The following is a 25816-nucleotide window of genomic DNA, read 5'->3' as shown; positions in this document are numbered from 1 at the left end:
GAGAGCCTCCCATCCTGTCCCAGGGCTGACAGCGAGGGCTGGTTTTCCCTCCACACACGCACTTCCTTGAAGGCCCCTCAGGCTGCCCTGTGTGAGCAGATGCGCCCAGGAACAGGCCCACAGCCGTGTGCATCTGCATCGGCCACGGCGATGGTGACCTTGACCATTGACCTACACCCCAAAGACGGGGCCAACAGGATGGAGCTTAGCTGCTGCCGCCGAGGCTTGGCCGGTGGCTGTGTGCACCCTGTTCCATTTCCAGGGAGGACTGAGCTCCTCTCGACCATCGCAAGAGCAAGGCTAGCCCAGCTTTCACTGAAGAATTATCTGGGGGCTTTTCTACCATCTTTGAAGTTGGACAAACTCAGTGCAGGGGGGAGATGTCTGGTCACCTGTCCTTTGCTCAAAGCCCCACAAACAGCCCCAGTGTGCTGGGACAGGGCTGACCGTGTGGTCCCGGGCTTGTGCCTTGCATGTGGCACCTGTGGGCCCGACGTCCAGGGCAGGCACTGCTCATGACCACAGTGAGGGAGCGTCATGGACCTCTCTGATGCTCCACTGAGGCTGTAGGACCTGGTGCCCTTGTGGGCGCCCAGAGGGCACAATGAGGCCTGATAGCCGGCCAAGAGCCGAGGGCGCCCCGGAGCAGGGCGAGGGGGTGAGGCGTGGTCCCTGGGCCCTGCCTTGGTGTTCAGAAGACCGGCAGAGGAGGTCACCAGGCTGTGGGACGGCGTGGGCCTGCCCCTTGGTAAGGGCAAGGCGGTCATTTTCCCGTCCCTGCACCCTGCTTCTTGTCCTTCCCGGCCGTCCAGATCACAGAGTCCTTCCTTCAAGATGTGTGGCCATCCTTTTACAGATCCCAGGGGCTCCTGGAAAGAGCCGTCAGCTCAAGCACAGAGGATATTTACGGAGCACCTTATGCGTCCCAGGCATGTCACACAATGTGCTCTTTGACTCAGGACCAAAGGGGACCAGCTTCTATTGCCCTCCACTGCAGATAAGGAAGTGGGTCCTTTGCCCAGAGACACACGGCTACCAGACAGCTGAGCTGAGATTTGAACCTGTGCTGGCCTGATCCAAAGCCCGAGACTTCCTTCCGAAACACCCACAGCCCGTGGGGCCTGGACCAGAAGCCTGCCCTTGCCAGGCCCTGGTTCACAGTGGACATGAGGGTCAGCCCCGGGAACTGAGGCCAAGTCCACAGCCAGAGCTCGAGGGCAGCTCTTGCCATCACTGTGGTTGTCCCCCAACCACTCCCCACTGGCTGACTTGTAGGCGGCATTTCCCGGCTCACTCTATTCGGGGGCCCCGGGTGAGGCTCCCTTGTCAACCTGGGTCTATAGTCAATCGTCTTTAAGGTCACCCCATGCCGCGGGACCGCGATTCCTGCTACACAGATCAGAATTTTAGTCCTGAAATCACATTCCTGAGAAACATTTTAGGAACCTAAATAACTTTTCACTTAGCCTTGCTTGGAGGCTGTGAATGCAAATAGGTAGCCTTGAATCCCGGCTTATCTGGGATTAATTTATGGCTCGGGAAATGATCTCTGTTTCCTAAGGCACCAGCCAGCAGAACCACTGACATTTTCTCTTCTCATTGGATGACACGGTTTGACAGTGGCTTGAATTTCTGAGTCTACGGTTCCGGCACATCCTTTGCAACGAGGACTGTGGTCTGTGTGCGTTGGTTCATTTCTCGGAGAAGAGCAGCGGCATCCAGATAGAAAGCGGGTGAATCGCCAGTAAAGAGGTGGCTCATCTGCACGGTGGGAAGGCCTTCCAGCGGAGGGGACAGGCCTGGTCTGAACCGCGGGCGATGCAGCCAGAAAGAGTGTCCTTCTGGGAAGATGTCATCCCACTGCTGTCATCCTGGTCACTTTTGGGAAATCAGTTTCAACTGGGAAAATGAGTTACGTTGCCCTCCCCTCTGTCACGGTGTGATTTCTGTGGGGGGAGTCCCCCCTTCTGGGAAGCTCCCGGGGCCAAGCTCTCTGCTGGCTGTCCTCTGGGGTCTGGTCACCACGGACAGGCCTGCTCTGAGGAGCCTGACGCTCTCCGGCCATGAGCGCGCCATGAGCCGCCCCCTGGAGAGCCCGAGAGGCGTGGACGTTTTATCTGCTCCTCACAGAAGGCTGTCCGTTAATAAAGAAACGTTTACTGTCACTTCGGACGAATAACAACATTAAAGACGTTTGATACTTAAAATCACGTTTACGTTGTCTGTGAAAATGTGATCAGTATGCCCACAAAAGCCACGGGGAAGCTGCCTTCTGCTAAGGGGAAGATGCTGGGCCTGGTCTGGAAAGACCCCCTACACCTGGGCTGCGCTGCCCGCAGGACGCCCTGTCCCTCTGGCTGGTCCCCCCCCCACCCCCGTCAGGCACAGCCACGTCCCAGTGGCCCCGGCTTGCCGCTGTCCCCCCTCCCTCCCCGCCAGGGCCCCTGGGCCCCCACCACCAGCTTGCAGCTCAGTTGTGGCTCTAATTTGGTAACAGGCCAGTGGAAATGGGTATGAGTGCGGCTTCAGGGGTCAGGAGGAGATTCTGGGGCTGCTGGAGGGGGCAGCAGGCTGCTGGGGGGCGGCAGCATTTCTGTGCAGATTTGCTGATGCAAATGAACGAGGAGGCAGAAAGGGACCTTGTGGCTCTCCTTCTGCGTCTCCTTGAAGTCCTGAGTGATCAAAATGCAAATACCCGTAAACAAGGAAGTGGAAACAGGCCGGAGCTCTATTTTTGGCAGAGGCCAACAGGGCACACTGTTCTTCCTGATGCCACCGGGGTGCAAATCAACCCACCTGAGCCTGGGATGCTCCAGAGAGGCCTGGTTTGCTGCGGGCGGGTGACACGGAGGTCAGCAGGCCACGGCGCAGGGATGTGGGGGTCACGGAGGGTCTCGGGGGGCAATGGAGTCCTGCTGTCTGCCGAGCACATCAGGAGCGCTTGGCCCCTGGGCTCCAGTGTAGCTATGGGGAGGCCCTGTGGCGGGCTCCCTGATGGTCCCCAGCGAGGGGCCTGGCAGCCTAGTGGGGTGGCGGGGGTGACCTGAGCAGACATTGGAATCCCTGCTGCTCCCCCCAGGTGCCTCGCTTCCTTACCTGCCCAAGCTGAGGATGAGCTTGCTGCACTGGGGTAGCAGGGTTGGGACACTGCTCAGCTCACGGTCACCACGGCATTGTTCCGGGAGGCCAGGTCCCTACCGGCTGCTCGCTGCGGACCAATGAGGCCAGGAACACGGTGCCGGGGGAGACAGGGCCCCGTGTGGTGCTGGAGGCCCATGCGGGCAGGGCTGCTCTCAGTGCCCGCACCAGACTCACTGCAGTGGCGCCCAGCACAAGAGGGGCTGGCTGGGAACTGGCTCCTGACTTTGCCTGCCTTTGGGAGGGGAAGCAGGATCCCAAAGACCCTCACAGCCGAGCTCCAAGAAAGGAGCCACATTTGCCCGTTTCCTTCCCAGTCTCTGTGGGGTCGCTAGGGTGTGATGTATTGACTTGTTCCTTGAATAAGTCCTTGCATAAAACAATATTTAGATATCAGCCCTAAATTTTCAATGACAACTAACAAAGCTAATTGAGGGTAATCAGGAAGCCCTTTATTAGCCACAAAGACATTACGGGGAACTTCTAATATAGGAAAATAATGAAAGATCAATACCGGCCAGTGGACAAAACTCAGTGTGACAAATCAACGGGGACTTGCTTGAAAGTAGAATATTTTACACCTGTAAGGCAAATTAATCTGAGTGTCAATAAGGAAAAACAATTACAAAATGGAAATTAGCCAAATGTTCCCGCAGGACACGTGAGGGAACAGACCTTGAGGAGCGGTGGCCAATGCTGGTGGGAGCGGTGAGCGCTGGGACGGCCAGAAGTGGGTAATTCCCCAAAGCCGGCCTGCCAACCCGAGGCTGTCATCTTAGTCCGTACCCCAGGTCCTAACACATGGTGCCTGGGGAGTGAAAACCCTCTCCGATTTCTCACAGAGATGCTGGGTAATTAAGGTTCACTTAGAAACTTCAAGCGTATTTTAGGGACTTTGCAGCGTAATATCAAGCGGCATTGAGATTTGGGCTACTTGTTACATGGAGGTGCGTTACTCTCTTGATTTCTAGTTTACCATTACTTAGCGTTATATTAATATTCTGAATATAAATCCCAAGTATATGCAACGAGGAGGGGAAGATGGCCCCAGTGACTAGGAATGCAGTACAGGGAGTGCTAAAGCTCGGCGTTAACCCCGAGCAGAGAGCTCCGTGCACGAGCAGCAGGTTTAATAGACCTAAGGAGGCTGCTGTGAAGTCGGCCTGAGGACGGTCATTTGCGGGAACGTTGGCTTAAACTAGCAGCAGGCAGAGGTACTGGGGGCTCCTCATTCCCGTGGGGGGGGAGCATTAACCAAGACGAGTCTGGAGGGTTTCTGTCACACTTAATCCAGCCCCTCAGATGACAGTCCTCCCGCTATCTCCAGGGACTTACGGGTGCTAGAGGTTGTGGGGGCTTCCGTGGGGGGAGTGACTCTGGAAGCACACAACAGGGACAGCGAGCTGGGACTTGGGTCCAGGAAGGCTTCTTGGAAGAAGCGGCATCTAGGATGAGACCTGCAGGGGTCTAGAAGTGAGGCAGAAGAGGGAGAGGAAGGGATGGAGGGCCTGCCAGGCCCGGAGCAGGGAGCCTGACGCGCTGGGGAAAGCACACAGCTCAGGCCTGCCAGAGCAGCTCAGATGGGTAAAGTAGAGGCAGGCCAGGGGAGTCTCCAACGTAGAAGCTGGGCGTGTTGGGGAGATGGGGCGTGCTCTCTGCAGCACCCCCACGCAGGCCCCTCCTGTGCCCGGGATGCAGAGGCTCACACAAGCCCCGTGCCCCACCTCTTGTTGGTCTGGGTTCATTCCTGGAATTTTGAAACAAAGGGAAACTGCAACCCTGGAGGTTATGTTCTCGAGCCTCTTTGGTCAGGAGAGACCGAGCACTTACCACCCCGACCGAGGGCCCGGCGTGAGGCATGGATGTCCTGTGACCCGGGAGAACGCAGCACGGAGTCTTGTCTCAAACAGGAACACCCACGCTCGGTGTTCAGAGGTCCCAGGAGGTCGCTTCCCTCCAGGTGAGCGGGCTGATGGAGAAAGGGCTTTCGAGGGTTTGTGCCCAAGCAGGGTCGAGGATGCAGCTGGGCCTTCATCGGACGCTGGGGGGCGGGAGGCGCTGGGGGGCCCGAGGCGCTGGGGGGCCCGGGAGGAGCGGGGTGGGGAGAGGAGTGCCGCCAGGAAGGGGATGGTGGTGGTCCTCGGATGACGTCGACAGGCCAGAGCTGTCTGCACAGGCTGGTGTCCCATTCGGAGGAGGGTGGTGGGGCCTCTCTCACACAGGTGGGTCTCAGAGACCGTGAGCTACTTCCCCAGGCCCCGGCGGCAGCGAGGAAGAGCAGCATCCAGAGATGGAATTCCCTCCCTGCCAGAGGCGTCCAGGCCCCATGAAAGCAAAGGGCCACCTTCAGGGACAAAGAATGAGGCTGCGGGGCAGGCTGGGGGAGGGGAGTGAGGCCTTTGGGAAAGTGTGCAGGCTGGGGGTGGGGAGGTACTGTGATGTGGAGGACCCCCCCCCCCAGCCGGGGGGGGGTAGGGCAGGGGGGGGGCGGGGGGGGGGCACCTCTCATGGGTGGTGCTGCCCTTGGCAAGCTCTGTGAGCCCCCCAGAGCTTCGGGGACCTGCGGTGGGCCCGGCGGGGGTGGGGAGCACCTCCCAGGAAGGAGAGGGAGGGGCCTCTCAGGACGGGCAGATCCGAGAGGGCGCTCGCCACCCCTAGCCCGGGTCAGGGCCAGTGTGTTTAGGACCCACCCACCAGCCGACAAACTTGGGGAGCATCGTTCCTTGCTCCCGATTATTCAGTCACGACCAAGTACGGACTGCAGAGCAAAGCCATGTGCCTGGCGGGCAGCGAGGGTAGACTGCAGGCTCAGGGGGTGCAAACCCAGTGGTCCTCTGAGGGCTGGTGGGCCGACAGCCAAGTCCTGCCTCAGCCAGCGCCGCATAACACTGTTAGCATGGGACCCTAGCGTCCGCCGCCGCCACGAGGGCCCCCAACTCGCTCTGGATGCCCCGAAACCAGGAATTCATCTCCCTCCCACAGGTTTTCTCTGCGAAGGTTGGAGTGCTGCCGTAATTTATAAGCTGCAAGAAGAGGTGCATTTTATTGATTTCTGGAGTGTGCTGAATCTTTCTAAGCTCATGCATAGTAAATGGGCTTTGATTTTTTCCCCCAAAGTTACAGGTAGAGTTGCTGGGAGTGTGACTAAACGTCAATGAGATGCACACCTCGAAGAGAAGCCGACGGTCGTCCTGACGGGGAAGGAAGGTCCCGGCCCCGTTGGGTGAGGCTGGGGGGAGGGGTGTGGAGCTCCTCATTGCCCCAGGGCTGGCTGTGACCTTGCCCCTGGCTGCGCCTTTGACCTCAGGGCTCCAAAGTCACAGCCCAGTGGCCATATTTTCACTGGTAGCTTTGCCAAAGGCAGGTGTGCATCTGAACACGGAGAGAGTGGGTGGAACCTCAGTCACCCCCAGTTCCACCCCAGGGCCTTAGCAGTGCCTTCATCTCTGCGGCGCTCTTCAACGTTAAGATTTTTAGAGCTAATTTTCTATTTGTTTTTATCTTATAAAAGCTGGTGCCCAAGCCTACCTCACTAATCCTGGCGATGCCCATGTAGACGGCACACAGGACACAAAGGGGCAGCCACCCTCTCCCGCCGTCCGGAGACCGTTTGGTCCCTGGCGTTGTATTTTGTTCGAGCTCAGGGACGAGAAAGGAATTTGGCTCAGTTGGATTCTTTCCCTTAGCCTCGCCCTTCATCATCTGTCCTCCCACTGGAGGTCAGTGCCCCTGCCCAGTGATAACCAACGCTCGAGACTGCTGAGAGGAGGGTCCGGGGTAACTGTCCCAGCCCGATTCTCCTTGCAGCAGCTCCAGTCTTTGGAGAACGCGTGGCCCCTGCTTCTCTGAAGAGCCTGGGAGTTAGGGGAGCAGAGATACGTTCTCCTCGGAGGAACAAAGTCACTGGGCTGGGGATGGGGGAGAGTGACCCACCAGGGCACAGGGACAGCACCTGCCCTCTGGGCAGGCCTCAGATGGCTCATTGGAGTGGACAGCGGGCGGCAGGGGCCAGCACCGAGAACGCCACGTCCCACTGCGTCGCCGAGGGCTTGTCACAGACCCTGCTGCTTGGAGCATGCCACGCCGAAGGAAATTTCTGCAGAGTCTCCTCCTGCATTATTCTGAAGACATCTTGTCCAAGGCTGTTCAACACAGTGTTGTTTATCATGCTTTCAGAGCATCGCAAGCAACCCAATGTCCAAACAGAGGACTGAGGAAGTAAATTATTATATATCAATAACAAGGGACGCTTTGTAGAAGTGGATGAAGAGGAGGATGCAGATCTATTTTCCTTCTGTGGCAAGAGCCTCTCCATGGGCGGTTGGAGCTGCAGCAGAGGCCGGTTATTGGATTACGGCTTTTACTTCTTCACGTCCCCTTTCTGCCGTGTGACCTTGCAGACCCTGGGGGGACGGTGGGGTAAGCTCATGCCCACCTGTGGCCAATGGAGTGTGAGCGGACGTGGCACAGAATGTGCCAGACCCGTGGCCTGGCTCTGTGCTGCGGGGCTCTGGGGCCAGAGCAGAGGTGGGGGGCTGCCCCACGGGGCCCGGCCCGCTCAGCGGACAGACTGGGGGCCTGCAGAGCCAGGAGCTGGGGAGTAAAGCCACTGGCATTTGAGATGATTTACTGTGCAGTAATTATAGTAACACCCGGCTCAGATGGAGAATCACACAACACTCTATGCTGTGTGATCCTGCATTCGTGAGGAAAGCCGCTGTCTATGTTCATGAAGGTTCCTCTCCATGTTTATACCTGGAGGTAATTCTGGAATGGTAGACAATTAGCGTTTCTCTTTTGGTGGGAGGATTAGGAAGCACCTCTACTTGTTTTTTAATGTTGCTCTGTATTTACAAACATAATTTATACACACATTGTTTTTTAAAGAACACTTTTCTTTTGGTGAGAAATTACCAACTCTCTTTTATCAATACAAGCATGTCTGCAATCCTAACAGTAAAGTTTAACCTCTGCATCAGGGCTGGACTCCCTAGGAGAGTCTCTAAATAGGATAGAGACCATGTCTGTTTTAGTTCCTCAGACTGTGGCATGAGGAAGCGTTCAGTAGATATTCATTACACTGGACTATTCACAAACTGCCACCTCTCCTCTATTCCCCAAATACAGTTTTCAAAAATTATCCTGTTGATAGGTTTTGCTAAAAATTCATATATCTTATTAACCATTTGCAATTCCAAGAGGGTCAGTGACCAAACATGGATTGACTCCCCAAAATGCAGGAGTCAGACGTATTTATTCTGTCTACAGAGGGTGATGACTCTTCCTTCTTGGCTGGCTTCTGCTTGTTGACTTTGGATCTGGAGATTGTGACCGTGAGCAGGGTCAGAGGGGAACTGGTGGGGACAGCGTCTTTCTGGTGCATTTGCCCCGCGTGTCCAGGGCTGCGGGCTGGAAGGGGCTGGGGCCTGTGACCAAGCCGCAGAGCGTTCTTGTTCTTGGGCAGGTGCATGGAACTCTCCCGCATGCTGATCCACATCGCAGGCCTATGGTTACTGTTCTCTTGAATGAAATAAACCAAACAGAATTCTTAGGAACAAATGATGGTGGGAAGCTCAAACTTGCATATGTTCCAATTTTTCTGTGCAAATTCCATGTTTTTGATTATGTGATTTCGGAGAGCATATTTTTCCTCCAGGGGGACATAATTTCTAGAAATTTATGGTTCAACTGCATATAAGGAATAAGCCTTTGTGCCTTCTGTAAACAGGTATAACCCTTTCGAGGAAATCTATAAAAATAGGCAGACTCACCCTTTCCAGAGCTGGAGGTAGATTTTGATGACTCCAGCAGCAAACGCCAGCAGGGCTGTGGTCCTGGGACCTTCGCGGTCAGTGGTCTCCGGGAGCCTTCTGGGGGCTCTGCTGGGCTGTGTTTGGCTGCTCTCCAGGCAGGGAGTTTTCCACTTGAACCGCTAATAGCTTCCTTTGAAAACCAACATGTCAGTCCATTCTGATTTGACCTGAAAGGATCCTGAGAGGTTGTGTGGGGCCGAGGAGCTGGTCTGGCTTTGGGGAAATAGGGCATCTGTTGGCACAGGCTTATCAGACAGATGGACTTGGCTCTGCTTGCCGTGCACGTGGGTACAGAGATGCTGACCGACGGATGGTGGAAGACAAGCTCTCTGGGGAGTGGGTGCAGCAGACAGTGCCCCTCTGTCACCTGGCCGTATGCTGTTCCTGACCTCCTCGGGGAGCTCAGTGGAGTCGATCCAGGCACACACTGTTGCTAAAACATACGCTCCCTTTGTCATTAAGTTCCAGGGAGATTATTTTTCCTCCCCATCTGAAGCCTGGGAGTTGGTGAGCGCACGGGAGGAGGGACGGGCGACCCCAGGGCCCTGGTCCTGCAGGCCAGCGAGACCATTTGTGGAGCGGCCAGGCTGAGGAGGGCCGTGAGACCGGGGTCAGCAGGACTTTTGCTGAGGCCTCTCTCGCTGTGTTTGGTGAATGAAAGAGAGCACGTCAGGCTGGAGGTTAACCCTGGTTAACCTGGTTGAGTAAGCAAGGTCAGACAGTGGGCTGCAGGTGCCGGGCCGGGGCCCCACTCGGGGCCTTGGAATCATCCAGTGTCGTGTGTGGGGTAACTATGCCGTTCCTTCCATCAGATTCTCCACAGGGTCTGACCCCTCCCCATGAGGTAAGACCACTGGTGTAGAAACCCCGTGTATCAGATTCTCAGGTGAAATATAGCAATAACAAATACACTGAATCACACAGTCCAAAATGATGTGAAAAACCTGGAACTGTGGGCAGAATTTAGCTCTATAACATCTAGAAGGAGCGTCGGGAAATCCTGTGACGGATCTTCATTCTCCGAAGTCGCCAGAGACATTCAAATGATTATTTTTTGTCTTTCAGACTAAGATGCGCAGATAAGAAGAATGCTAACGCTCAGACCTGGAGAGCGGGTCAGGACATGGGGGCTCGCATGCGGTTCTCATGGGAGGGTGTTGGCACAACCTATTGGAGGGTGATCGGGCGACTGGTATCAGGGTCCGCGAGCACCCTGACACCCATCGATCCCATCTTCTGGCAATAAACAGAGTCAGAGTCTGAAGTGGACAGGGTGTTCTTGTGGGCGTGTTCAGGGCGGTGGGAACGCACAGATGGATGACATGAAGTTGCGGCACATCCACGCAGGGGAGCACGACGCAGCTGGGAAAAATGACGGGGTGGAAACACGCCGTTACCAGGGAAAATGGTTCGTCGCCTCTCAAGTGTAAAATGTAAAGCTCTGCGGGTTTCCAGAATGCCGAGGGGCACTGGCGACTTGGTTTGGACAGAAGTTCGTAGCTGACGTGATTCAGGATCACTGGCTCATCCCGTGGGGGGAACGAGATGCGTGCGGGAAGGCCGAGAGCAGGACTGCTCATTGGGCCTCCTCGGGTCCTCACACCTGGCTCCACTGCCCGCTTGAGGGATGGGCCACCTGAACCACGTGGGGAGAAGCACGCTTGCATCAGGACACCTGTCCCCGGGCTGAAGAGAGACCTGCGTGGTTTCCCTCGGTGGGGTCCACCTGGCGGCGGCCGCTCAGTCATCACTTTGGAGACTGTGTGAGACCACAGGCTGGCCTGCCGGCAGATGGAGTGTGACCCCCACTGCTTCAGGGGGGCAGGCAGGGAGCCGTGGTCCTGCATCCAGAGAGTCTGTCCCGTGCTCTTCCTCTCTGGTCCCTGGCCCCCTGGATCTCCATCACCCGCAGTGGCTGCGGAGGATGGTGCCAGAGCTGGATGTTCGCTGGGAAACCCTCCGCCTCTTGAGAGAAATCATCTCTCCGGCATACGCTCCAAAACACCTCTTCGCCTTCAAGATTACAAGAGCAAACATCAAGGGTCCCATCTGGTCAGTGACTCGCCACTGTCCTAGTCTCAGGCTTTTACGTCGACGGTTTCCGCGCATACACAAGGCCCCACACAATGCTTTACAAAAAGAGCTGATTATCACAACAATTCATATTTCCAAAAGACCTGATGCATTTTCTGATAAGAATAAATTTCTGTAGCATAAATCCATTAAAAATTCCGATTTGTGTTTCTGTGGGTAATTTCCCCCCTTGGTCTGGGGTAAAATCTTGGTGGCAGGGGTGGGCGGTCAAGCCGTAGACACAATGCGGGGGCCGGCCAGCGTTGGTGGGTCCACGGCGGGTCCTTCCCCAGGTATTTGAACGGCAGGCGATGATGTTGGTCGTGGAGCACCGTGTTCTCTCTGTGAGCCCCTGTTGTTGGTGGGATAACATGTCTGAACGAGATCCTGGAGCCTCCCTTCTCAAAGCCATGCAAGCCGGATGGCCCACCAGAGTTCTATTTTAGAAACTGTCTGCCTTTAAAAAATATACACTGTATGCTATCAAAACTCCCTGTTCAAAAAAGTTAATTAAATATGTTGCGCTGTATGGATTTCCCGTCTCCTACTTAAAAGCACGTGCGTTCACCAGGTACTTTACCGAGGTGCACGGTCCAGGCGTCCCTCTCCTGCACTGAGTCTGTCCTTAGGCTGGCCCCTCTCCCGCGTGAACCCGAGACAGCGGACTGAGTCTGCATTTAGCGTGGACGCCGCGCACCGCTCACGGAGACCCGCTGGAGGGGGTGGACGGCCGCGGTTGGAGGTGGAGGGAAGACGGGTGACCCTCCTTTGTCACCTCAGAAACACGGAGGGAGTCTGTAGTTTCCAAGGAGAACATGAGCAAAGTGTGTGAGTAATACATACATTTTGGTTTAAGAGGAACTACAGGTATTGTTTAAAAGTAGAATAATTTTGTGATGTTGAACGCTGACATCTTAAATATTAATATTTATTAAGATGTTAATACTGCTTAAAAATAAACTAATGTGCCTTTAATATGTCACATTCAGATGATTTAATATCACTTCGTCTCACGAAGAGCAACGTTACCATTTGTACGGAGTGAGGGAGCTTTGCCAGCCAAGAGTGATGTCCCCGGATTTGGGCATTTCTCTCACACCCGGGAATCCGCCTGCGTGGCTGGGGGCCTCTAACCTTTTAAACAGCCGCTTGTCGGGGACAGACTGTAACGTGGCCCCGGGATCCCCGCCTCCTGGCGTCCACGTCCATGTAATCCCTCCACCTGTGATTCGCTTCTTGCTGAGAAATATGGTGACGGTGACAGCAGTGAGTCTCAGGATTGTGTCACCATTTATAAAGCTCTGTCCTGCTGAAGACTCACAGGACGTCCTCCTGTGGGCTCGGGGACGGGGCCACATGCTGGAGGGGCCACCCGGCAAAGACCGTGGAGGTGGGGGCAGCCCCTGGGACAGCAGGACCGATTCCAGCGGACAGCCGGGCAGAAGTTGGAGCCCTTGGTCAGTCCTACGACCGTGAGGACATGGTCCTGAATGTGCCTGAAGCTGGCCCCTCCCCATGAGCCCCCGGATGAGGACGTGCTGGGCTGACACCTTGGCTTAGCCCGGGACCCTGAGCAGGGGAGCAGCGGGGGCAAGCCTGAGACGATGGGTGGGTTGTTCTGGGCCACCAAGCTCACAGTGGCTTGTTTTGTGGCACAGGAAACCCGAGCAGCTCCTGGCGGGAGGGACGAATGGACTCTGTTGCAGGAGAGTCGCCACGGCCTGAGCAGGTCCCTGCGGGGGACCGGTTCATCCTAAGGACGGGGTCTTCCCGAGGCTCACAGGATGCGCAAACCTGAGGCTGCCTCTTCTTCCATGGCCGCTGGCCGCTGCGTGCGGAGACCCGCCAGGCTCTGGGGGTCTTGAGCATACAGGTCCGTAGGCGGCTGGCGCTATGTCTCGGTTCTCATTGCGCTGTGGAACGAGGTGTTGCGGGGCTCTCCCCGGGGAAAGCCAGGACGCTCACGGGGGTCTCAGGGCCAGCCCGGCCTCCTGGCCGCAGCTGCCGCTCTGTCAGCCCAACGGCAGGCCTGGGCCATGGCTTTCCCTGCTCTGCCGTCCTCCAAGCCCTAGGCCCCCTCCTCGGACCCACTGTTCTACTCCACCGGCTTGGGGCTCAGGAACACAAGCTTGTGTTTCCTGGTCTCCTTCCAGCGCCCGAGCTCCCGAGGACCTCTGACCCCTGACCTCTGGGAGCTGGGACCCCCCCCCCCTCCATCCCGGCCTTGCTCTTCACCAGCCACTGCTCCCGAGTGGATGCCGACGCCTGCTGGTGCAGATGCAGTGTGCTCTCCACTGCCTTGTCCTCCAGCCTGTGGTGCTAGAGAAAAGTCAGAAAGCCAGCTTTCTGGCGGCTGGTCCAACAGCACGCAGTGCACATGGTGCACGTAGAAACTCCTTCTGGTTTAGGTGGTGTCTACAGTCCAAATCTGTGCCCGCAAGAACAAGGCAGAGCAGAGTCCCTCCCGCACGGGAAGGGTAGCCCCTTGCTGCGGCTGAACTGTGGCTCCTTCCTTTGATGCACAGTGACGGCATCCTGGGATGGCAGGCCCCATGGTGCAGTGGGAAGGGCCGGGATGGGTGCACCCCAAGCACAGGTGTGGGCCAGAGGGACAATACCCCTCAAGGTGACACACACCTGTCCGGTCTGGCATTCCCAAGCATTCTTAGGAATATCACCTCCAGGAGAGCAGAACCTTCCCTGGAGGCTTCCTCGTGGCAGACGTGGATGCTGGGGTCAGGGGCTGAATGTTTGTGACCCCCTCAAGTTCATATATTGAAACTGAAACCTCCAAAGCAATGGTATTAGCAATGCCTTTGGCAGGTGATCAGATGATGAGGATGGGGCCCCCATGATGGCATCCATGCCCTTCTAAGGAGAGACCAGAGACTTATCTCTGGTCCCTGTGAGGATGCAGAGAGGACAGTCATCTGCAAACCAGGGGTGGGGGGCCCTCCCCAGACAGGGGATCTGCCGGCACGTTGATGTTGGACATCTGGCCTCCAGACTGAGAGGTAATCTGTGGTTTAGGCCGCCTGGTCTGCGGTGCTCTGTTATGGCCACATGAGTGAGTGGCTCTGTCCTTTACAGCCACTTGCTGTGGAGGCCGAGGGGGTGTGCCATGAGCTCTGGCCGCCAGGACGCAGGGTGTCTGTGGTCCTCTGAGATGGGCCTTCGAGGGATTCACGGGGTGCACAGAGAGGCTCGCCGGCTCCTCCCGCTCACCTCTCCTTACCTGCATCTGAGGAACAGCTGTGTGGAGGGTGGTGCGCACATTCCGTGTCCCTGTGGCCACTGAACGCTGGTGTCTTTAGTGTGGACAGCAGGTCCACAGCAGCCGGGAGGCGCCGTGAGGGGCAGGACACGCTGTCCAGGTGGTGTCATCGATACCATGGAGTCACCAACAAGCACCTGTCAGGACTTTGGATCATGATCCTCACGGCAGGGGTGATGGTCCCGGTCAGATGTGAATTTTGTGGCCGTCCTCACCTGACTGGTGGTCAGCGGTCAGCAGCTGGAACCAGTGGCTCCCTCCCTGCCCTGCCCACCTCACGGGTCTCTCTTATGGCACTTGAGCCTTCCCTCACTAAAAAATGCTAATTTAAAAATCTTTTTTCCCCTTATTACATTTCTCCCTAAAGGAAAACACAATGATTGCATCAAACTTAGACATGAGATAAGCCACAGTAAGAAACAGAGTTGGTCTGATCTTCCTGCCTTGCTTTGGACACTCCCCGTCTTTTCTGACTTGCATGCATGGGCCAAGAAACACGTGTGTTGTTCGTATTATTTTGTCAGTCTTTCCTCTTAACAACGCATGGTGAACATGCCCCAAAACATCAAATATTCCTCAATGACATGGTTTTGATGACTGCTTGGATCCATTACCCTGAGTCTACCAGCTCATCGACTCGTTCTTCCCCCGCTGTTGGCATGTAGGGTATTTCCAGTGTACCCTGGAAATCTGTACCCAGATCCTGTGGCAGAATCTTTGAAGACATCTCTCCGAGGATGAGAATTTGGAAGTAGCCTGTTCCCCAGAATCTCTCTCCTTAGCTCCCAAGACCTAGACATTCTCTTGCTGTGTCTGTCTGCCTATCATTCAGTCTCCTTGTCGGCTTCTCAGGCTCCATGGGCCTCTGCACAAAGTTGACCCTCAGAACACTGTCCTGACCATCTGCTGCCTACGTGAAACACACTTTAAATATAAAGATGCAAACAGGTTAATAGTGAAAGGGTGGAAACAAATATACTATGCTCATACTCATCAAAATAAAGCTGGAGTGATTGTATTGACATCTCAGTAGATCTCAGATGAAAAAAATACTGCCATGGATAAAGAGTTTCCTTTTGTAATGTTAAAGGGCTAATTCATCAATCCTAAGCATGTACATACCTAATAACAGAGCTTCAAAATACATAGAGTGAACAAGGATAAAGTTACAAAGAAAAACCACCATACACCAAACTTAACTCAGAATCAATCATAAGGCTAGATGTTAAACTATGAAAGAAGGTAATATCAGAGGTAATATTTGTGTCCAAGGAGAACATTTCTTACATCATCAGAAGCACAATCCATATAAGAAAAACATGATAAATTTGGCTTCCTCAAAAGTAGGAATTGCTACTGTTTGAAAGACACAGTTAATAAAAAGACAAGCCACAGACTAGGAGACAGTATTTGTGAGTTACATTTCTGATAGAAGTTGTTTGCAAGTTGTTTCAGAAAGGACTCTGAAAAAGCAATGTAAGAAAATGAATAGTCCACTAAAAAAGTGGGTAAGAGGCTTGGATATGACACTAAGGAAAGGTGCACAAAAAGATGCTTATCATCATTAGTCATTTGGGAAATGCAAATTAAAACCATAAAGAGCTGACACTAAACACGACTGGTTGTCTACAGTGAAAAGCCTGGCCCTCCCCAGGGCAGGTGCGGATTGTGGTGGGGCTAGAACTCTAGGACATCAGTCGCTGGTGGGGATGGACACCCGTAGAGCCACTTCGGCAAACCGTGTGGCACTGGACAGTGAAAGCTACACCTGCTGTGATCCAGCCGCTCTGCTCTGAGGTGCTTTCACCCCAAACACAGTGCACACCCGTGCAAGAACGTCTACGTGGATTTTCATAGATGTGTAATTAGCAATACATCCAAACTGTAAAAAAACTCAAAGCTCAACAGGTGGAAGGAAAAAAAAAATTGGGGTAAGTCTATTCAATGGAATATTACTCAGAAAAAAGGAAAATGAACTACTATTGATAATAAAACAACACAGAGGAAACTCAGAGTAATTATTCTGAGTGAAAAGAAGCCAGTGGAAAAATAATGCCCACTGCATGATTTTATTTGTAGAAAACTCTATAAAATGCGATTGGTCTGTACTAACAGAAAACAGGTCGGTGGCGCCTGGGAGGGGGGCATCGGGAAGGGTCTGGAGGTGGGTTGGGTATGCTTATTGTCTTGCTTGTGGTGATGGTATCATAGATAAATCCCTTTTTCAAAACTTACCAAATTGTTCACATTAAATATGGGCAATTTACCAAATGCCAGTTAAACCTCAGTGAAACTGCTAATAGTGAGAATTTGTGAGAGCCACCTGTTAGTGAACCAAAATACCAGTCAATGGTCAGTTCTTTCCGAAGCACCAGACCTCCTGCTAAAGCCGGTCCCTCTTCCTGGAAGTGTCGCTCCCCCGTCCCAGGAAGGATGCAGGCAGAGGCACGGGGGCAGAGGCGTGAGGACAGGGAGGACAGAGTCTGTTGGTGGAGGCCCCGGGAAGGCCACCCAGGTCTCCGGCTTGTGGCAGAACCGCAGGGAGACGGCCACCCGCCCGCCTGCCCGCGAGGCCCCCTTGCTGCTTTGCCGTCAATGAAGCGCGAAAGTCATCCTCACCCTCTGTTACCTTGCAGGTCACTGGGAAAGCGGGATGAAAACCAGGAAGGCCTGAGAGACAATTTAGGTAGAAATTGCTGCCTGTGATTTATGGTTTTGATTAAGAACTTTTTAGCTCTAATTAAAAAGGTACATGAGCATTCAGTATTTAAGAAAAATGCCTTTGTGTTTGGATCAATTGAATAACATAAAGTAAAATGAGATACATATTTCTAGTCAGAAGCTTCACATAAGAAAGTAGTGTACATAATTAAAAAGTAAATTTAAACTGATTTGGGCATAAAGGCTTTATAATGGGGGAAGTTGGCTGAGGGGAATATTATTTCCCGTTATTGCAATATAGCTGGATATCAGATTCCACACATTAATGAGGCTGCTTCGCAGAACGGGCACAAAGGCAGGACTATGAACGTGCGCGTGAAGATGTCCTTGGTGCCCGACGGCCCTGGGGGCTCCTCCGGGTTACTTGGGGGAGTGTCTCTGCTGCTCTACCTCTTTCCCGCTATGTGATTTCTTGGCATTTGTTTGCTTCCTGGACATGGAAAAATCCAGGGAACGACACTAGGTCAAAATCTTATTTAGTGACACAAGGATCTGCCATGCAAACGAGCTCAGGGGCGCGGGGTTTGGAAGGAGGAACGGAAGCCCGGAGGAAGGTCACTCATCATGCCCTTGGCCATGGGCGAGCGTGCCAGAGCCCAGAACTCTGGACCTTGAGGTTGCTGGTGCTTTGCTCTGATGTGGGGTCAAGAGCACACTTGTGTTTGAGCTGCCGATCATAGGAGTATGAGGAGGCACCCGGGAGGGTGACCCCCAAGCCACGGGCTTCCTCTGAATGCCTACACTCTGCACCCACAGGCTAGTCGCAGAGGAGGGAATGGATGTGGGTGCTTCCTAGCTCTGGATGGCACCTGCAAGGCACTGGTCACCCCGGGGACTGCAGAGCCTAGAGGTGCCACGAGTGACCCGTCCAGGGCCAGCTCCATGCTGCCTCGATGGCTGCACCTCTGCACTCATGGTGCCTCCCAGCTGTGCCCTTTGGTAAGTCTGGGAAGGTACTGGAAAGCCTCAGCCCCCTGAGCATCACTGGGATCCCAGTCACTGGGCACTTGTTGGCAGGAGTACCCAGGATCCTTGGTGGCAGTGCTGACGGCCTCCCCCGGCCAGACCCGTACAGATATGTAAGCTTTTCACATTCATGGTGTGACCTCCGACTCCTTACCTGCTGTGTCTTTTCTAAACCTCCGGGATGCCCCCCTTAGAGTCTCCTTTTAGCTTCTTCTGGATGTCTTCTTGGGAATTTCGTCCCTGCTTGACTCGAGTCTGACCGTTGGTAGAATGGACTTCCCCCAAGGCAGATGGTCAGCTCCCCCTGATCTGCCATGTGCCTGGTTGACAAGGCCCCTTGGTGGTCTCCACTGTAGGGAATCATGTATTTAGAAATATGGATTTTACTGATTAGGTGAGCTATTTTCTTCATGAATAAGCAACAAAAGGACTCATCAGACACACCGCCTTCAGATAACAAGCTTGACCACTACATGTAAGGGACGATTCAACTTACAAAGCAAAACAGGCATGTTTCCAGGGGCCTGTTCCTGCACCAAGTGCTGGCCCTACAGCTAGACCTGTGGGGCTTACTATCCCAGCTCGCCTCCCCCATCACCCACACGTTCTTCCACTTCCTGATACGTCATGATTCTAAAACAACACAGAGACGCAAGAGAAAGCGAATCGAAACCATGAGGAGTTTCCACACATCCCCAAGGCCTGTCCAAAATACTTGCAAATGGCAATTTCTCTTTGGCCATCACATGCGAATCATGCTCTGGAGCTCACTGAGAAGCTACTTTGGAAGAGAACACAATCCATTGTAGGAACGTTTGCTCCCTCATTCATGATCACAGTTCAGATGGCTTCGAAAGAGTCGTAAATCAAGTCCATTAAAGGGCCTTGATTACCCCAGTAGCTGCCTCGCCAAGGACTCTGCACCCCGAGCACACAGAAGACATCAGCTCAGCTCGGCACTGCAAAAGGACATGCTTATTTTATTCACCTCCTGAACACAAATCAAACACGAAGACATCAATTGTCCAACATTTTAATCACTGAGCAGCTGGGAAATAGGTTTGTTTTTCAGATCACATGTGGGACGGTGATAGAAGATAAACAACAACTGTTGGATTCCTTAGGAGAAATGTAATGTTTTTATAACTAAATGAAAAAAAAAAAACTGCAAAGAATCAACACATCAACTTGCAAAAATTGTGGGTGCTTGGTGCTGTGCCACACCAAACTCCTGCATTTCAGGTTTCTGAATACAGCAGAGAATCCCATCCGCTGATTAAAACTGTGGGACCTTCCGTGGCCCTGGGGTGCATGCCTTTGAAGGGGGTGTCTAGAGGGAGGTGGGGGGGTACAGACCCAGAGCAGCTCCTGGTTTCAGCATCCTGAAACTGTGGAGCATGAGGGGGGACGGGTTCTGGAGCTGAGGGTCCATCTACCCCTAGACCCTCCCTCTGTGGGCAGCAGCTCTGCAGCCTGGGCCATGGCGAGCCGGGCAATCCTCAGGCTCGAGTGGAGTCATGACTTGATGGCCGGGGGCCGTGGGGAGCCCGTGTGACTCAGGGCCTCTGTTAGGGAAGTTGTGAGGAGCAACTTGCTGTCTGGGAGAAAGCAGAGGAGGGGGCCAGGAAGATGGTAGAGGGGGAGCTCCAAGGGCTGTCTCTTCACAATCATACCAAAAAAAGAGGAATACACTGTCGGGATCGACTTTGTCAGAACTCTGGAAAACAGTCCAGGTTTTCGAGCAATCGTGTGAACACTTAGTCAAGTAAAAGGCGGCAGACAGCAGGAGGACTTTGTGGGTTTAGAGCCAGCGTTGCCTTCGCCCTTTCTGATGCCCACCTTCCCCGGTGGGGGCCCTGCCTCTGCGGGGAGCAGAGCCGGTCTTGCTCTGGGAGATTGCATTGGTCGCTGTTTACTTGTCCAGGCTCCCGAGGGGCTGATACCAGGCTTGGCCTGACGCGGGGCTCCCTCAGCATGGAACGTGGGCAGTGGAGAGAGGTCCTTGAAGACATGGAGACCAAATGAGAAGCTGCCGAGGCCTGGGTCAAACTTCACATGGTCCGAGACCTGGAGGGAAGAGCCAGAGACTCACTTTGGGGTTGGAGGGCTTTGAGGAGCTCCTGCACATCACAGGAAATCTGGAATGCCCCTTGCAGGGTGTGTACTGAGACAAGACGGGGAAGATTCTGTAGTTTCACTGCCGCTGACCTTAGGCTCAGTGTAGGCAGGAGGTGAGGCCTAGGCTGAGCCAGGAAAGCAAGTGCTGGGGGAGGGAGGTGGCACAGGACCAGTTGGCAAAGACCAGGAGGCTCCCTCCACCCCTTCCCCTCCTTTTCTTTTCTCCTGGGAGAATTCTCCATTCATTCAAGGAAATCTGTCAAAACAGTTGACCATAGGCTCAAAGAACAGAAATGTTGGGGGATCACACACAGCAAAGAATATAGTCTTTAACAGCGGTTTAGAAACGGCACTAAACAGACACCTGGCTGCACCCATAGGAAGGAACCACTAACCGAGGGGTCCAGTCTGGCCCTCCCCTTTCGGCCTGGGACCTGGACAGGTCATCTGACTGGAGTCGGTCTCCTTATGAATGGCACATGACATCGCTTAGGCTCAAAATACACAACGACAACGATGGTCTGTACGCAGGCTTAATGCCCAGCCGCTCCCACCCCCGCCGTGTGCTGTGACCAGAGTTTGCAGCGTTGAGGGATTTTCCCGAGACCAAGAGCTCAGTGTGGCTTGACCTAAGGGGGCAGGTTGGGAGGAAGCAGAACACAGACGCCCCCACCTGTGCTGGCAACCCCAGTGCCTGTGGGCACCAAATAACCCAAACCTCCTTAATTTCCTGAATAGAAGTCAGACCCAGAGAGCTCGTGTGTCGGGCTCAAGCCTGCAGCCCAGGCTCTGTGTGCTGTGAGGGGTGGGCATGGCCACGTTGCTGGCAGATGGGGTGCCGGTGCTGGCCGTAGTCCTGTGGACAGGTCAGGGTCAAGCGACGGTGCAGTGGGTTTCCTCCCAGCCGGCTCTGCACATGGTGCTGGGCCCAGCTCTGGCCCTGACCTTGGGTCTGTCCCTTGCTGGTCATTTGGGGCTTAAGCCAGCTGAGTGGACTCTGCTGGAAGTGACTGGTCCTGGAGGCTCTGCAAACCTCCACCTCTTCCCAAGCACTGCTGGGGGTGCCCAGGCAAAGCCTCAGTCCAATCTCCTGTGCTGGGGGTGTCTGACACCCCAAGTTCAGGAGCCATGGACCTGCTTCTCATTTGCTTGGCCTTTCAATCAGGTCACTTTGGAGGCTAATCAGGGCGCACGATGGAGACAGAACTATGCGTCGTCAACCTGCCATCCAGGGGCTTCTCTCTGTTTTCAAGAGCTGGGAAGCCAACAACATGCTCAGGAAATTGTTATTGGTACGTGATGAGTCTTTGGGAAAAAACACTTCTGACATACCACGTCTTTTCAAAGGCAGATTTGAGAATAAAAGTCTGTGAGTGGGAGAAAATAACCATTCTAAATACAGCACGGAAAAGTGGGGATTTATAGCCAAGGAGCAGGTGGGCGTCCGGGGTTGGAAATTCCTGGGAAAACATCAGGGGTATGAGGGATTCTGATGGGAATCCTGCTGAAGGCCGGCCGGGGCCATGGGACGTCACCGGGGGGATGTGGGGCACGAGGGTGGTCTTCCTGCTAAACTGACTTAGGATTGTCACTAACACTGGACCAGGAACGCACTCATCAAATAGGAAGCATTTGTGAGTTTGATTGCATTCAGATTAAGAACTTTTGTCCAAAGCACACCCGTAAGAGACCAGAAGGTAAGCCAGAGTGGACGAGGGTTTGCCGCACGGAGTCAGCGAGGGCTCACGTCCCGATCATGTGGAGAATTCCGTTAAATTGGCCCAAGACTCAGACAGTCTGGTGGACATCTGTGCACATAGTTAGCACTGAATGCCTGTTTGCGAGAAAACAATCACTGTTCTACCTAATCCAGAGGGACTGAGGCCCCGGCCCAGACGGACAGATGGGAGAGGCCGAATCTCCGGGAGGCCCCGAGGGGCGAACCCCCAGAGCCACTGGGTGGGTGTCAGGTGCATCAGTGCCCGCGGAACCCCGTGAGCGGGGCGGTGGGCCCAGAACAGGGGCCGGGGACTCTGCATCCCCAGGAAGCCGCCAGACGGGAGCTGCAATGTTCCAGTGGAGAAGGGAGAGGATCTGTAGCCCGGGCTTGGTCAGGGCCCGCCAGGCGCGGGGGGGGCGGTGGGGGCTGGAGGTGAGGCCTGAGGGGCGGTGACAGAGGGCCCAGGCCAGGAGGGGCTGGGACGGTGGCCGGGGCCGTCTAAGAGGCCGGCCGTGGGGGTCCCTGGTGCCTCCGGAAGCAGACCCCTCGGTTTCCCCCCAAGGAACGAAGGCTGTGACGACCACCCATAAACCGTGTGCTGAAAGGACGCATGTGGAGTCCCATGCAGACCAGGGCCTGGGCGCTTATCATTCACTCTTCTTTATTAGAGCGAGGTGAATGGAATCAAAAACCAAAAGATTCAGGGCAGTTGTCAAACTGTCCTGAAAACTTATTCTTCATTCCCCGTCATCCACGGGAGGACCACCTGGTGCCATTACAACTTAGTGTCCGAGGACAGCAAGGGAGCCGGTTTTCCACGTGACTTTTCCAGAGGGTGGGGTGGGCTGGGGGTCAGGTGTCCCATCAGTAGCAATGGGCAGGGTGAGCCGTGGACGAGAGCGAGGTTCTGCCCCCAGCCCAGCTCCTCACCACCGAGGCGAGGGAGGGTGGCAGGCTGGGCCCCGAGTCCCCTGGGCTGCCTGCAGCTCTGCCTGGAGCTGGGGTGGAGCTCGGTGGGGAAGGAGGCCTGCAGAGATGGGGTCCCAGCCCAGCCTGCACGGCCTCAGAGGAACCGCACCCTGCATCTGCCCTGGTGGATGGGCCAGAAAGGGCACGGTGGGTGAAGCCGGGCTGGGGTGCAGTCAGCCTGGCCTGAGTCTCCACTGCCCTCTCGACCCAGGGGACTGGGGGTGAGACCCAGCCTCTGGGAGCTCCAGGCCTGCGGGCCTCACGGGGCTGCGTGAACGCCCATCGATGCTGTCTCCCCGTGGCCTGGTCAGCTCGGGAGATCCATGTGGCCCCTGCCCCCGTGGCTTTTGCTCAGGCGGAGCCTCTGTGGGTAGCTGGCCACGGGACACCTATGACATGGGACACTGATTACCCGCTGGGCGCATTCTCTCCTCCTGTCTGATCCGCTGGGGGGACAGCAGAGAGAGAATAGAAAGACGCATGGAGTGTTTCCTGCGGTGCTTGATCATTCGCTGTAGGCCGGCCTGCCTGGACTTCTCGGAGCCCAGCCGGGCGGGTGGCCCACGTGGCCCCCAGCGTGGCGTTTACTAGTTTCTCCCTGAGTCCTGGACTCAGCCCTGGGTGGTCCCCATGGGGCAGCCCCCAACTCTGACGCTGGCCCCCCCGGCCCCCACACGGGACAGGTGCGTCCGCCCCCTGCACGGGGCAGGCCCCTTTGCAGTCCCAGGCCCCAGCTCCCCGTGCAGGCGGCTGCAGCAGGAGCCCCTCCCTCCTGCTCCTTCCTCGCTCGCACTTCTCCCCACTGTGCTCACACCTGCTAGCTGTCCGGAGTGGGTGCTCCCTGGTACCCCTGCCCCTCATACCCCCACTAGTGGTGGCGGCCTCTTGGCAGGCCTGCTCCCTTCTGCCCTGCGGTCTCTGAGGTGTGGAGGAGCCCCTTCCCTCTCTTGGGAACCGTGCCCACTGTGATGGGCAGGCAGATAGATGCCCCACGGTGGCCGCGAAGGGCACGGACCCAGCCCCAGGCCACAGACGGGGGGCTGGTAGACATACCCACTGTGGTTTCTGTTACTCTCTGCTGTGAGAGTGCCTTTTATCCATGGTCTCTGGACACGGGAGCGCTTGCACCCACGTGGGGTCTGGGAGAGGCTGGGCCTCCTGGTGGCGTTCTGTGTCTTATGTGTGGGCACACAGCTGACGAGCACAGGCTTGCAGGGCTGAGAAGGACCCATGCTCCACGTGACCCGTCCTCTGAGCGGTCCATCCCCAGACCCCTGACCAGGGGCCCCAGACGCTGCCCTCGGATCCTAGGCTTGAGCCACAGACTGCCCCTCGCCCCGTCCCGTGGGCCTCACAAGCCTGCAGCTATGGAAACCAAGGATGGGCCATGGTCTCAGGAAGCCCCTCTCCACCAAGAGGGAGCTCTCCGGAAACTGGGACAGAAATGGGATTAGGACCCAGTGGGCAGGTGAAAGAGCCCTGCTCCTCGGGGCTCGCTGCGGATGCTGGTTCCCATAGTAACGGGAGTCGCTAGGCAGGGAAGGAGGTTGTAGGTGTTGTGGTTGTGTCCCCGCACATCGCAGCGAGACGCGCGGGACCGTCAGACCCGGGAAGGGCCGCGGCGTTGGCACGCAGCACAGCCCCCACAGTTCAAGGAAGGAACGTTTCATCTTTAAAGAGAGAAAAAAGATCCAAACTGTGTCCATAAATAAGAGGTTTAATTATAAATGTAGCAAAGCAAAGTTATTGTTTTGATTTAAACATCTGTTGGGCCTGTGACCCGGTCGTGTCACCTGGATGTGTCAGCAAAGGCGTGGGCTCCCGCTGAGTGCGGCGGGGGGCTCTGCTGGGGGCCGTGCGGGGGTCGGGCACCTTCACCCCCACGCGCGCTTCCCTCTGCTGAGCTGAGTCTTGCTGGCCACCCGCCGGGGTCCATGCTGGCTCTTTCTGTGGGTCCATCCTCTCCTTCCTCCTTCCCCAGCCTCTCCCTTCCTATTTTCCTTCGTCCATCCTGTTCTCTTTCCTGTTCTCAGGGGCGGGGAGACTTGAGAGCCGAAGATTCTCGCCAGCGTCAGTTGTGGGGTGGGAAGCTGGCCTGTCTGGGCCCAAATGTATTATATTGATAGACTAACGAAGCAAACTTCATTGCCTGGAAACTGGCCTATATTTGTATGAGAGCTTAGTATTAAAAACTCAGTGGGGGAAAGAAAGGGTTATTTAGTAAACAGAGCTGGGAAAATCAGTTACTCTTACAGCAAAAGCGGACCCTATCTCCCTCGCTACAGAAGAAACCCATTAAGATCTAAATGTGCGAAATGAAATATTAACAGTTTTAGGTGAACATAAGGTAGAATGTCTTGATGACATTGTGATAAGAAATGCACAAAGGATGCAGGAGAGGGATGCTTCTTGCTGCCACCTCCCCCCAGAACAAAGGAGAACAACACACGGCAAAGAAAGGAAGACCTTTCAAAGGAGAAAAGAAGCACCTTAGACATAGTGAATAACACAATTATAGAATAGGAGAGGGTATTTGCAATGCATATAACTGACAGAGTTGAGGCTAAAATAATGAACTTTTACAAATTAATAAGAAAAATACAAGTGAGCAGGTAAACAAGCCAAGAGGCAAACAGAAGTTTAGTGTAGAAGTAAAATGAGACGACAATGAATAAGAACAAAAATGCTCGACCCCACTTGCAATTCCCACTTGGTGTTGAAAGTGCCAGCTAGACAGTGGAGGGGGCTCTGCTCCTACCTAGGGAGAAAGGAGCCCTGGGGAATTGCTGTCTTCTGTAAACAGCTAGAAAACTGGACAACATATAAGAAAATATGCTTCCAGACCTCGGAGAGCAGGTAGCATAGGACCGCGCTCTGTGACAGTGCGTAGGCAAATGGAGAGGGTCTGCAAGCTTCAGGGCAGCTGGGGGCACGGGGAGAGAGCCCAGCGGTCTCACTGGGTTTTGGAAACAGGGTTTGAAGTTAGAGGCGGTGGGGACACCTGGAAAGTGTGGGGACAGTACC

Source organism: Neomonachus schauinslandi, chromosome 6 (genome assembly GCF_002201575.2).
Source record: "Neomonachus schauinslandi chromosome 6, ASM220157v2, whole genome shotgun sequence".
NCBI lineage: Eukaryota > Metazoa > Chordata > Mammalia > Carnivora > Phocidae > Neomonachus > Neomonachus schauinslandi.
Note: the sequence above shows the minus strand (reverse complement) of the source record.